The sequence below is a fragment of the Tursiops truncatus genome, chromosome 3, assembly GCF_011762595.2.
Source record: "Tursiops truncatus isolate mTurTru1 chromosome 3, mTurTru1.mat.Y, whole genome shotgun sequence".
Lineage (NCBI taxonomy): Eukaryota > Metazoa > Chordata > Mammalia > Artiodactyla > Delphinidae > Tursiops > Tursiops truncatus.
Genome location: NC_047036.1, coordinates 165,295,815 through 165,309,015, shown reverse-complemented (window position 1 = coordinate 165,309,015; position 13,201 = coordinate 165,295,815). Strand labels below are relative to the sequence as shown.

General features: G+C 45.1%; 1 pseudogene; it reads right to left on the bottom strand.

The window, feature by feature from the left end:
* Positions 1-11,779: 11,779 nt before the first annotated feature.
* Positions 11,780-12,481, bottom strand: LOC117311900 (large ribosomal subunit protein eL14 pseudogene; annotated as a pseudogene).
* Positions 12,482-13,201: the final 720 nt, after the last annotated feature.

Here is a 13,201-nt window from a genome sequence, read left to right as displayed (position 1 = left end):
GCTGGGGAGGAAAAAAATGCCCTGAGGGCAGCTGCAGAGCCTAAAATGCAGTGCAAGTTTCTTCTGAGCCTGGGGCTCTGGGCAACTGCACAGACAGAGCTGGTCTTGGAGCTGCAGTTCACACACGGCAAAGCAAGGAAGCAATTTGGCTTGAGTGTGCCCAGCTGGGCAGCAGCAGAATCACCAACACTTCCCTCTCGACACGGCATCGGGCTGCATCGTAGAGGCTTGAATGAGCTTCTGCAGTTCGGTCCTGGGCGTCCAGGTCTCCACTGGCAAATTCCATAATTACAACTTGCTGTGCTACAACTTGGACTTCCGTTTTGTAAGTCACCTGGTTGGAATTGATCAAGAGGCGCTGGAGGTTGGGGTAACCCAGAAGCGTTTGTTCACACGTGGTTTCTTTCCTAGCACTTTTTGTAAAGAGAAAGTCTTAACGACATAAATAAGAAAAATCTTATTTAAAAAGAAAAAACTGAAGAGCTACAAAAATGTCTCCCTTCAGGGTGAGTAGTTGCTGGGTTCCATGCCTGAGTTTTGTGGCTGGGTTTCATGTGGGGTTCTCTGGCTGGGTTCTGTGGCTGGGTCCTGTGGCTTCATTCTATAGTGGGGGTTTGTGATTGGGTTCTGTGGTTGAATTCTGTGACTGAGTTTTCTGTTGGATTCTGTGGCTGGGTTCCACTGTTGAGTTTGTGGCTGGGTTCTGTGGCTGGGTTTCATGTTGGGTTCTGTGGCTGGGTCCTGTGGCTTCATTCTATAGTGGGGGTTTGTGATTGGGTTCTGTGGTTGAATTCTGTGACTGAGTTTTCTGTTGGATTCTGTGGCTGGGTTCCACTGTTGAGTTTGTGGCTGGGTTCTGTGGCTGGGTTTTATGTTGGGTTCTGTGGCCAGGTTTTACGGCTGGCTTTTATGTTGAGTTCCACAGCTGCATTTCATGGTTGTGGTGTGTGTGTGTGTGTGTGTGTGTGTGTGTGGTTAATCTTACATTTGTTTACTTCTTTTTTATTTTTATTCATGGTTGTGTTTTGCTGCTGGGCTCTGTGGCTGATTTAGGGCCTCAAGAACCTCTACAGCTTCTGCTCTCTTACCTGGGAATGTTTCAAGTTCAGGTGAAGACACTGCAAAGACATTTTCCCCCTAGTTTGAAGAAATAAATTAATGAAGACATCCACAGGCTGGATCAGATTTGAACTAGGTTAAAAGTGACCTCTCTTAGGAGCAAATGTTTTCATCTCAAAGGAAAAGGCAGGTACCCTGAGTTTGAGGCCAGAGACTGGGCACAGAAACCAGGAGAGGTTTACCTGGGGTAGGGATTGGACCAGGATGAGTACTGGCTTTTTTTTTTTAATTAATTAATCAATTTATTTGGCTTCATTGGGTCTTTGTTGCTGCGTGTGGGCTTTCTCTAGTTGCAGTGAGTGGGGGCTATTCTTCGTTGTGGTACATGGGCTTCTCATCGCAGTGGAGCACAGGCTCCAGGCGTGCGGGCTTCAGTAGTTCTGGCTCCCAGGCTCAGTAGTTGTGGCTCACAGCTCTAGAGCACAGGCTCTGTAGTTGTGGCACACAGGCTAAGTTGCTCCGTGGCATGTGGGATCTTCCCGGACCAGGGCTCGAACCCGTGTCCCCTGCTTTGGCAGGCGGACTCTCAACCACTGCGCCACCAGGGAAGTCCTGACTACTGGTTTTATTAGCACTCTGGGTACAAAGTGCTGTGGGTTTTGGTGTCCTGCCCTCCACCCTATTTTTGCCCAAATATTTTTATTATTAAATATAATATTTAACTTACATTTAATATATTATTATAATTAATATCCTAAGATAAACCATACATTATTTATATATTTTACTACATAAATATATAAATAATATCCTGCTATTTTGAAGGTGTGACTTTTCAGAACATGGGATTTTTCAGAAAAACATTCCTGATGTATGAGCACCTACTGTGTGCCAGGCACTTTCTAGGCACAAGGACCCTGCCCTCCTGGATGTGACTGACACTCCAGGGGGATGGGGCGGATTGCATCCTCCAAAAACAGGAGTAACAATCTCTCCCATGCCACTTGCTCTTCTTTAGTGTGAACTTGACACTCCTGGACAAGAAGTGGGGTCTAGGTCTCCTCTTGACCCTGGGCAGAACTCTGTGTCCATCTTAACCAATAGAGAATGGTGGAAGTGACACTACACCACAAGGCTAGGTCATACATGGCAATGCGGCTCCTTCCTGGGATGCTCCCTTTTGGAACCAGCCTCCATCATGTGAGGAAGCCCAAGCCACATGGAAAGGCCATGGGTACGTGTTGCAGTTGACAACCTCAGCTGAGCTCCCAGCCGGCAGCCAGCATCCATCACCAGACAGGAGAGCCAGGAACCTGGAAGTGACCCCAATCCCAGCCTGACTGTGACCCACTGAGAAACCTTGAGCAACAACCAGCCAGCTTGAACAATCATCTACAGGAAGACACTGGAACTCACCAAAAGAGATACCCCACATCCAAAGACAAAGGAGAAGCCACAATGAGATGGTAGGAGGGGTGCAATCACAATAAAATCAAATCCCATAATCGCTGGGTGGGTGACTCACAAACTGGAGAACACTTATACCACGGAAGTCCACCCACTGGAGTGAAGGTGCTGAGCCCCACGTCAGGCTTCCCAACCTGGGGGTCCAGCAATGGGAGGAGGAATTCCCAGAGAATCAGATTTTGAAGGCTAGCGGGATTTGACTGCAGGACTTCGACAGGACTGGGGGAAACAGAGACTCCACTCTTAGAGGGCACACACAAATTAGTGTGCGCATCTGGACCCAGGGGAAGGAGCAGTGACTCCATGGGAGACTGAGCCAGACCTACCTGCTATTCCTATACACTAATGATGAAAAATCTGAAAGAGAAATTAAGGAAACACTCCCATTTACCATTGCAACAAAAAGAATAAAATATCTAGGAAAAAACCTAACTAAGGAGACAAAAGACCTGTATGCAGAAAACTATAAGCCACCGATGAAAGAAATTAAAGATGATACAAACAGATGGAGAGATATACCATGTTCTTGGATTGGAAGAATCAACATTGTGGAAATGACTATACTACCCAAAGCAATCTACAAGTTCAATGCAATCTCTATCAAACTACCAATGGCATTTTTCACAGAACTAGAACAAAAAATCTCACAATTTGTATAGAAACGCAAAAGACCCCAAATAGCCAAAGCAATCTTGAGAAAGAAAAACGGAGCTGGAGGAATCAGGCTCCCTGACTTCAGACTATACTACAAAGCTACAGTAATCAAGACAGTATGGTACTGGCACAAAAACAGAAATATAGATCAATGGAACAGGATAGAAAGCCCAGAGATAAACCCACGCACATATGGTCACCTTATTTTTGGTAAAGGAGGCAAGAATATACAATGGAGAAAAGACAGTCTCTTCAATAAGTGGTGTTGGGAAAACTGAACAGCTACATGTAAAAGAATGAAATTAGAACACTCCCTAACACCACACAAAGATAAACTCAAAATGGGTTAAAGACCTAAATGTAGGGCCAGACACTATAAAACTCTTAGACGAGGGCTTCCCTGGTGGCGCAGTGGTTAAGAACCCATGTGCCAATGGAGGGGACAACGGGTTCAATCCCACGTCTGGGAAGATCCCACATGCCGTGGAGCAACTGAGCCCATGTGCCACAGCTACTGGGCCTGCACTCTGGAGCCCGCAAGCCACAACTGCTGAAGCCCACGTTCCTGGAGCCCGTGCTCCACAACAAGGGAAGCCACCACAATGAGAAGCCCACGTACCACAACAAAGACCCAACACAGCCAATAAATAAATAAATTTAAAAAAAAAAAGAAAGAGGAGCATTGTGTACAAAAAATGTAGAAATGTCAGGGTTTTCCCTTCTAATAAGGAAAACAATAGCTTTTCAGAAGCTTACCATCAATGTCCACTTCCATCTCATTGGCCACACATGGGTCACATGACCACTTCAAGCTCCAAGGAAATCTAAGGACATTTGCATTTTAAACTGAGCATACTGTTGTCCCAGACAAAATCAATGTTCTTTAGGAGTTAAGAAGGAAAAATGAATTGCAGGCAGGCAGCCCAGCATCTTTGCAAAAATAACTGCAAACAAATTTCAGGGGTGTGGCAGTCAGCCTCTAAGATAGGCCCCCTGTGACCCTCACCTCCTGGTATTCAAGTCTCCCCCCCATATTAAAGCAGAGGTGGGATGATCTGTGTGACCAGTGGAATTCTGTAGGACAGTCATATATGGCTAGGTCATAAATGACATTGCAGCTTCCACCTTGGTCTTTTGTAGGGGTTGGCAGGGTTTCTTCTGTAAAGAGCTGGATAGTAAGTATTTTGTATAGCAAGGGCCATGCAATCTTTGTTGCAACGACTAGACTTGCTGTTGTAAAAGCAGCCATAGACAACATTTAAGCAAACGATCATTTGTGCCAATAATGGAAGTTTATGTATAAAAACAGGCAGTGGGCCAGATTTGACCTGCAGGCTGTCGTGTGACCACCCCTGGTCTTTTGGATTGCTTGATCTGGTGGAAGCCAGCTGCCATATTGTGAGGATGTTCAAGCAGTCTTGTGGAGAGGCCCAGGTGGTGAGGAGCTGAGGCCTCCCACCAACAGCCAGCACCAACTCTCCAGTCACATGAGTGAGCCACCTTCAAAGTGAATCCAGTCAAGCTTTTAGATGATGACATCTCTGATTACAACCTCCTGAGAACCGCCTCGCCGGACCCTCCAAGCCAAACTGGATCAGGAAACTCCCAGACTCCTGATCCACAGAAAATTGGAAAGATAAGAAATATTTATTGCTTCTTTCAGCCACTATGTTTTGGGATAATTTGTTACACAACAATTGCTAATGAATACAAAGTGATCTGAAGAGTTAAATATCTAAAAATCGAACTACATATTTTCATGGGACTAAAAAAAAATTAAGGAAATAAAAGTAAATGGATTTCAAATCTCTGAGGTTTCAAATCTCTTTCTAAGCTTAAGAGTAGTGGGAGAAATGGGAAAGGAATGTACTGGGTTATCTCTCTTTAAAATGTAAAGAGCTTGGGACTTCCCAGCTGGTCCAGTAGTTAAGAATTTGCCTTCCAGGGACTTCCCTGGTGGCACAGTGGTTAAGAATGTGCCTGCCAGTGCAGGGGACACGGGTTCGATCCCTGGTCTGGAAAGAGCCCACACGCCTCAGAGCAACTAAGCCTGTGTGCCACAACTACTGAGTCCGCGTGCCACAGCTACTGAAGTGCACGTGCCTAGAGACTGTGCTCCGCAACAAGAGAAGCCACTGCAATGAGAAGCCCGTGCACCACAACAAAGAGTAGCCCCTGCTCACTGCAACTAGAGAAAGCCCGTGTGCAGCAACGAAGACCCAACACAGCCAAAATTAAATAAATAAATACATTTATAAAAAATGAAGAGAGGATTTGCCTTCCAGTGCAGGGGACACGGGTTTGATCCCTGGTCGGGGAACTAAGATCCCACATGCCACAGGGCAACTAAGCCCCCACGCTGCAACTACTGAGCCCGCGTGCTCTGGAGCCTGTGCGCCACAACTACTGAGCCTGCACGCCACAACTAGAGAGAAGCCCACACGCCACAAAGAAGAGACCGTGCCACAAAGAAAGATCCCGCATGCTGCAACGAAGATCCCGCATGCCGCAACTAAGACCCAACACAGCCAAATAAATAAATAAAAGAAAAAAATATCTAGTATATAACCAAACATATTTAAAAATAAAATAAAATAAAATGTAAATAGCTTATATGAATCGATTTTGATGAATCGTCCAACCAAGAGATGGAGAAGATGAACAGAGAAATCACAAGTATCCTGGTGAAACAAGCCAAACAGCAGTGCTGATACACCAGGGAAAAGACAGTCAACTTCGGGAATTCTCAAAGATACTCATTGCTGATTAAAAATGCAACATCTTTTTGTCTGTTTAAACCGTGGCTTTTTAAAAAAATTGCAGAATATTGCTTTGGCTTGCAGCTTTCAGTATAAATGACAGCCTTCTGGAGAGCATTTGGCAACATGAACCAAGAATCATAAAGTGTTTGTCTTTTTCAAGCCAGTATTTCCACTTCTGAGAGTTCATCCTGAAGAAATACGAGAAGTAGGCAAGTATTTACACATAACCATACTCATGGTAGCGCTTTTCTTAAAATTTATTTTATTGAAGTACAGTTGACTTACAATGTTGTGTTAATTTGTGCTACACAGCAAAGTGATTCAGATATATATATAAATATATATTCTTTTTCATATTCTTTTCCATTACGGTTTATCACACGATATTGAATGTAGTTCCCTGTGCTATACAGTAGAATCTTGTTGTTTATCCATTCTGTATGTATTAGTTTGCATCTGCTAATCCCAAACTCCCAATCCACCCCTCCCTCACCCCCTGGTAGCATTATTTTAATATTCACTTAGCACAAAGCTTACAGTGCACAGTTAAGTAAACTGCAATATAATAACGTGATCAAATCGGCTAGGCAGTCATTAAAAATGTGTTTAATGCTTTTAAGTATATGGAAAGATTATTCTAATGACACAGATTTTTTTTTAACAATATGGAAAGTGTTTTCAGACAGTATTCTAAGAAAAAACGATGCATGCAGGTGGAACCCAATATTTTTTTCTAGATTTTTCTGTGATTAAAAATCCCATTGCCAGGACTTTCCTGGTGGTCCAGTGGTTAAGACTCTGTGCTTCCACTGCAAGGCGGCACGGGTTGGATCCCTGGTTGGGGAACTAAGATCCCACGTGCCGAACAGCACGGCCAAAAAGAAAAAAAATGATCTCAATCCCTGGAAAGCAACAGGAATTCTCACTCAGTGCTGGTGGGAAGGCAAAATGATCCAGCCACTTTGGAAGATGGTTTGGCAGGTTTTTATAAAACTAAACATACCCTTACTATATGATCCAACAATCACCATCCTTGATATTTACCCAAGTGAGTTGAAAGCTCTGTCCACACAAAACCTGCACACAGATGTTTGCAGGTTTATTCATAATTGTCAAAATGTAGAAGCAACCAAGATGTCCTTCAGTAGGTGAGTGGATAAATAAACTGTGATATATCCAGACAAGGAAATATTGTTCATCGTGAAAAAGAAATGAACTACCAAGCTATGACAAGACATGGAAGGATTAATTATATTTATAGGAGAAAGAAATTTTTTAACTAATTCTATTTTCAATATAATGGAAAAAATAAAATATTCAGGAGTAAATTTAACAAAAGTGCAAAACTTATGTTCTGAAAACTGCAAAATATTGTTGAAAAAATTAAAGAAGAGACATACCATGGGTAAAAAAAGACAAGACATGGAGGAAACTTAAATGTAAAAGAAGCCAATCTGAAAAGGCTACATTCTGCACGATTCTAACTCTATGACATGGAAAAGGCAAAACTATAGAAAGAGTGAAAAGATCAGTGGTTACCAGAGGTTGAGGGGTAAGGAGGGATGAATCAGTGGAGTGCAGGGGATTTTTAGGACAGTGGAACGACTCTGTATGATGCTATAATGGTGGGTGCGTGTCATTATACATTTGTACCCATAGAATGAACGATACCAAGAGTGAACCCTAAAGTCACCTAGGGACTTGGGATGGTTATGATGTGTCAATGTAGTTCATTGATTGTAACAAAGGCACTTCCTCAGTGCCATGTTGGTAGTGGAGGAGGCTGGTCGCGTGGGGCTGGGTACAGGGAGTATATGGGAACTACCTGTACTTCCTACTCAGTTTTGCTGTGAACCTACGATTGCCCTAATAAATAAAGTCTATTAAAAAAAATAAAATCCTACGGGGCTTCCCTGGTGGCGCAGTGGTTAAGAATCCACCTGCCAATGCAAGGGACACGGGTTTGAGCCCTGGTCCAGGAAGATCCCACATGCCTCGGAGCAACTAGGCCCACGCACCACAGCTACTGAGCCTGTGCTCTAGAGCCCGCGAGCCACAACTACTGAAGCCTGTGCGCCTAGAGCCCGTGCTCCGCAACAAGAGAAGCCACCACAGTGAGAAGCCTGAGCACCGCAACGAAGAGTAGCCCCCGCTCACCGCAACTAGAGAAAGCCCGGGCAGCAAGGAAGACCCAACGCAGCCAAAAATTAATTAATTAATTAATTAACTTTTTAAAAAAGGGAGCAGTGCAAGGGAATTTTGTCAAGTGATGGAACTGTTCTATACCCTGACTGTGATGATGGTTATACACATGTTAACATGCACAGAGCTACATAACAAAGGAAAAAGTCAATTCTGCTTTACAATAAGTTAAAAAATTTTAATGCAAATAAAGAAAATCCTGTTGCCAGATCCTCAGCTGTCCTCAGTTGGCCCATAAGACCCTGTTGTGTTTGGGGCTCTGAATCAACGTGTTATGTCTGGACCTGCTCCAAGCTAGAGATTCTCAGAAAAATGCAAAAGACTGAGTATCTTGCAAATGATTTCTGAGGTCTGAAGCCCACCCAGGGGCCCTTCCTTTTGGAGCTCCACTTTGTCCATGGGACCCCAGGTCAAAATCTAGTGACTCTTCAGATCCACCAGCACCTTATTCACCTGTGGCTCTTCCCATGATTCCACCTCAGCAATGACCCCCTCAGTCACCCTGACACTTAGCCAGAAATTGGTACATATTTCTCTACTCCTTCCTCCAATCAGTCACCTAGATCTGTTGGCCTTACCTCCTGAATGCCTCCCAAAACTTCTTCCAAAATATCTGCCCCAGAAATATAGCTGACAAAGGACCCATGGTTCAGCATATATAAAGAGCTCCTACAAATCAACAAGAAAAAGGCAGAAACCCCAAGGGGGAAATGGGCTCCTCACAAAAGGTCATCTCCAAATGGCCAATCAATTGAACCATTTCTTGTGGAGGCAGCAGGAAAAGTGGAGAGTGGGTTTTAAAAGGAAATAACTTTCTGAGAAGTACCAAGGAACCAGCTATAAGGACTTTGTTGAAGTTCATAAGAGTGAAAACTTAGAAGCCACTAGACTGTCCATTTGTGGGGGAGTAGAGAAATGGAAAGAAAAATAGTCCTGTGATGGAATATTATGCACAAGTGAAAAGGGGAAAATATCTCCTCTCATCTCTGTCGCTACATAAGTGGATCTCAGAAAGATACTGCTGAGAGACTTCCCTGGTGGCACAGTGGTTCAGAATCCACCTGCCAATGCAGGGGACATGGGTTCGAGCCCTGGTCCAGGAAGATCCCACATGCTGTGGAGCAACTAAGCCCATGCTCCATGACTACTGAGCCTGCGTGCTGCAACTGCTGAAGCCCACATGCCTAGAGCCCGTGCTCTGCAACAAGAGAAGCCACCGCAATGAGAAGCCCGCGCACTGCAACGAAGAGTAACCCCCTCTCGCCACAACTAGAGAAAGCCTGCGTGCAGCAACAAAGGCCCAACACAGCCTAATTAATTAATTAATTTTTTAAAAATGAAAAGAAAATACTCCTGAGTGAAAACAAAAAATAAGTCGTGTGATGATAGTACAGTGTGATACTATTTATATAAATTAAACACACACGTGTGTTGTTTCCAGATACATCTCTGTCTGTGGAAGTAAATACACATTATGGAAGTGGTTGTCCCTGCTGGGAGTGCAGTGATTTTATTCTAGGTACTTGTGTCTTTCAAGTGTGTCTCCCCCACAGTGGTCAGAGAGATCATGTCACTGTAGATCCAGAGTAGAATGTAACCTGATGATCAATGCAGCCAGGCACATCAGTGTGATGGAGGTGGCCAAAGGGACCAGAAGGACTAGAGTGAAGATGGCCCTGATGCCACTATATGTCCAGCATATATAAAGAGCTCTTACAAATCAACAAGAAAAAGGCAGAAATGTCATAGGAAAAATGGGCCTTTCACAAAAGGTAATCTCCAAATGGCCAATAAATAAAAAGATGCTTGACATCATGAGTCATCAGGGAAACGCCAGTTAAAACCAAAATGTCATGACACCTACTAGAATGGCTAACGTGAGAAAGACCATACCAAGTGACGCTTCTGCACTGCTGGTAGGGGAGTAAAACGACACAACCACTTTGGAAAACTGTTTGGCAGGATCCACAAAGCTGAATCAACATCTACCCTATGGCTTCTAGGAATAAAGTCAAAGGAAATGTGGACTTACCTTCACTGAGAAACCTACGAGAATATTCCTAACACCTCTGCTTGTAATAACCCCAAACTGGAAACCATCTAAATGCTCAATAAAAGGATGTGTCAATAAATTGTGATGATTTCACAAAATGGAATACTATATCGCAGTGATTCTCAACCCGGGGTGATTTTTACCCCTAATGGGCCATTTGGCCACATCTAGAGACATTTTTGGTAGTCAGAACTTGGGGGGAGGGGCACGTGTTACAGTCATCCCGTGTGTAGAAGCCAGGGATACTGCACAACATCCTACAATGCATGGGACACACCAAGAAGCATTCAGACTCAAGTATTAGTAGTGGTTGAGAGACTCTACAACAATGAACAAGAATTATCACCCAGGGCTTCCCTGGTGGCGCAGTGGTTGAGAGTCCGCCTGCCGATGCAGGGGACACGGGTTTGTGCCCCGGTCCAGGAAGATCCCACATGCCGCGGAGCGGCTGGGCCCGTGAGCCACGGCCGCTGAGCCTGCACGTCCGGAGCCTGTGCTCCGCAACGGGAGAGACCACAACAGTGAGAGGCCCGCGTACCGCAAAAACAAAAAAAAAGAATTATCACCCTGCCTGAAAGAAGCCATAAAGTCCAGCCTCTATGGGAAAAGAATCTAAAAAAAGAGTGGATATATGTGTGTGTATAACGGATTCACTGTGCCGTACACCTGAAACTAACACAACATTGTAATTCAACTATACCCCAATAAAAAAAATTAAATAAATAAATAAAATAAAATTGGATACCCAACCTCAAAAAAAAAAAAAGTCCAAATGACAAGCAAAGTGATTCTATGCTATTCAATGTTAAGTTAGGGGTTACCCTAGGGGTGGAGGGGCACAGCGGGCAGAGGGAGTGACAGAAGAAGACACGGCAGAGGCTTCAGAGGGCCGGTGATGTTCTGTCCTCGATCGGGGTGCTATACAAACATGTTCATGTTGTGAAAACTTTGCAACGTACATTTGTGACCTGTGCATTTCTTTTTGGCATTTGTGCTATATTTGAATAAAAAGTTCTAATAGTTAAAAATCCCCTCCTTCCTTCCACCCCGCTGCCCTATTCAGGTCTTATCAACTTTGTACTAGGTGATTGCCCCTACCTCTCCCCTCTTCCCCAGCCCGTCCTCCAGACAGCAGCCAGGGGAGTTCCTGGGACACACTTATAAGACCATGTCCCTCCCTGCTTTAAACCCTTCCATGACTCCCTATTGCTCCCAAGACTAGATCCAAGCCTTTAAGGACTTTCTTGGCGCCAGCTCTGCTTCTTCTGCAGTCTCGTATCTACCTGTCCTCTCTGCTCCTTGCACCATTAACGAGCATCTCAGAACATGCTGCTTCAAACCTCCAAGTCTTTGCATGCACTGCCCTCTGCCTGACAGCCTGACTGCCCCGACACACTCTTGCCCTCCAAGGTTCAGCTCTGATGGCCCTGCTCATACCTAGGGGTCAGGAGGCTTTTGGATCAGAGATGATTTTCGGGGTTTTGGGTTTTTTTTTTTTCAGTTTTTCCTTTGTCTTTTTTTTTTTTTAACATCTTTATTGGAGTATAATTGCTTTACAATGATGTGTTAGTTTCTGCTTTATAACAAAGTGAATCAGCTATACATATATCCCCATATCTCCTCCCTCTTGCGTCTCCCTCCCACGCTCCCTATTCCACCCCTCATTTTTTTTTTTCCAAAAAGAACCTTTATTCTGTTTATAACAGCCTCGTATGCTCTCATGCTTTCTTGCCAGATGCCTTTGGAGCAGTGCCTCCTTACCCGTAGCGGTCATCTTTTTTGCTGGAACCTTTGCAGCAGCTGCCGTAGCTGCCTCCTTAGCAACAAATGCTTTCTTGGGAGAAGTCTTCAGGGGAGCTGCCCTTTGAAGTTTCTTAACTTCAAGCTTGATTAGTCTGTTCCTCATTTTCCTCGCCTTCGTGACTTTATAGCGATCAAAGTCTGTCATCCTGGCTTTCTTTTCTCTGGCTTCAATCTTCTTGGCCCACCTTGTGGCTGCCCACTTTGCCTTGATATCTGCCTTCTCCCAGGCTTCTCGACAGACTTCTGCCGGGCACTGTGTGGGAACTTGAGGGGAAAGTCAGTGAGCTGCAATGCATTTGAAAGGCATAGCCTGTCTCCTTACTTGAGTGCAAGGTCCATCCACCAAAGCCCTGTTCTGATCAATAATAACTACAATCGCGACCAGCCTCCCGGCATGAGACCCAAAGGAGACGTAGGCCACCCGGCCAACCTCCACGAAGCGCCTGAAACACCATATTGACAGCATTCGGCGAAAAGGAAAGACCACCCCATATTTTTGTTTTGTTTGTTTGTTTTGGGTTTTTTGCCAGACTTTCGGGATCCTACATCCCTGACCAGGGATCGCACCTGTGCCTCCTGAAGTGGAAGCACAGAATCCTAACCACTGGACCACCAGGGAAGTCCCCAGAGATGATTTTCTTCTAGTCAACAAACACACACACACACACACACACACACACACACACACACACACGATTTGTAAAATACAAGAGAAGGCATTGAGTACTACACAAAAGCTTGACCGCTCACCTCAGGACCTGTTTCTCCCTCTGGGACACCCCAGGGCACTCCTAGACTGGGAAGAACTGAGAAATCCTGGGCTTTGAACAAAGACTGCCCCTCTCCCAGTGGGTAAGGGTGAGGTAGGGACCCCAAAGGTCCCGAGCTTGAGCCCTGCCCCTCTTCTTTACCTGCAGCCCCAGTCCCCACCCCTCCTCTGCCCAGCCAGCTCTCAGCTCCCTCCTCCCACCACCATTTCCGGAGGATTCCCCACCCCCACTCTGTAGCGTAGCAAAAGGGGAAGTGGGGTTGGATGGGGAACTTTCCAGGGAGGCGAATTTAGGTCAGTCCCACCAGCAGGTCACACCACCAGTGCTCCCACAGACCCCGGGGAGACTCAACCAAGCCTGTCTCCTGCTACCCCTGCCTCTCAGCCCATAGCCTCACCGGAACAGACACCAGACAGGCTCACTGCCAGCAG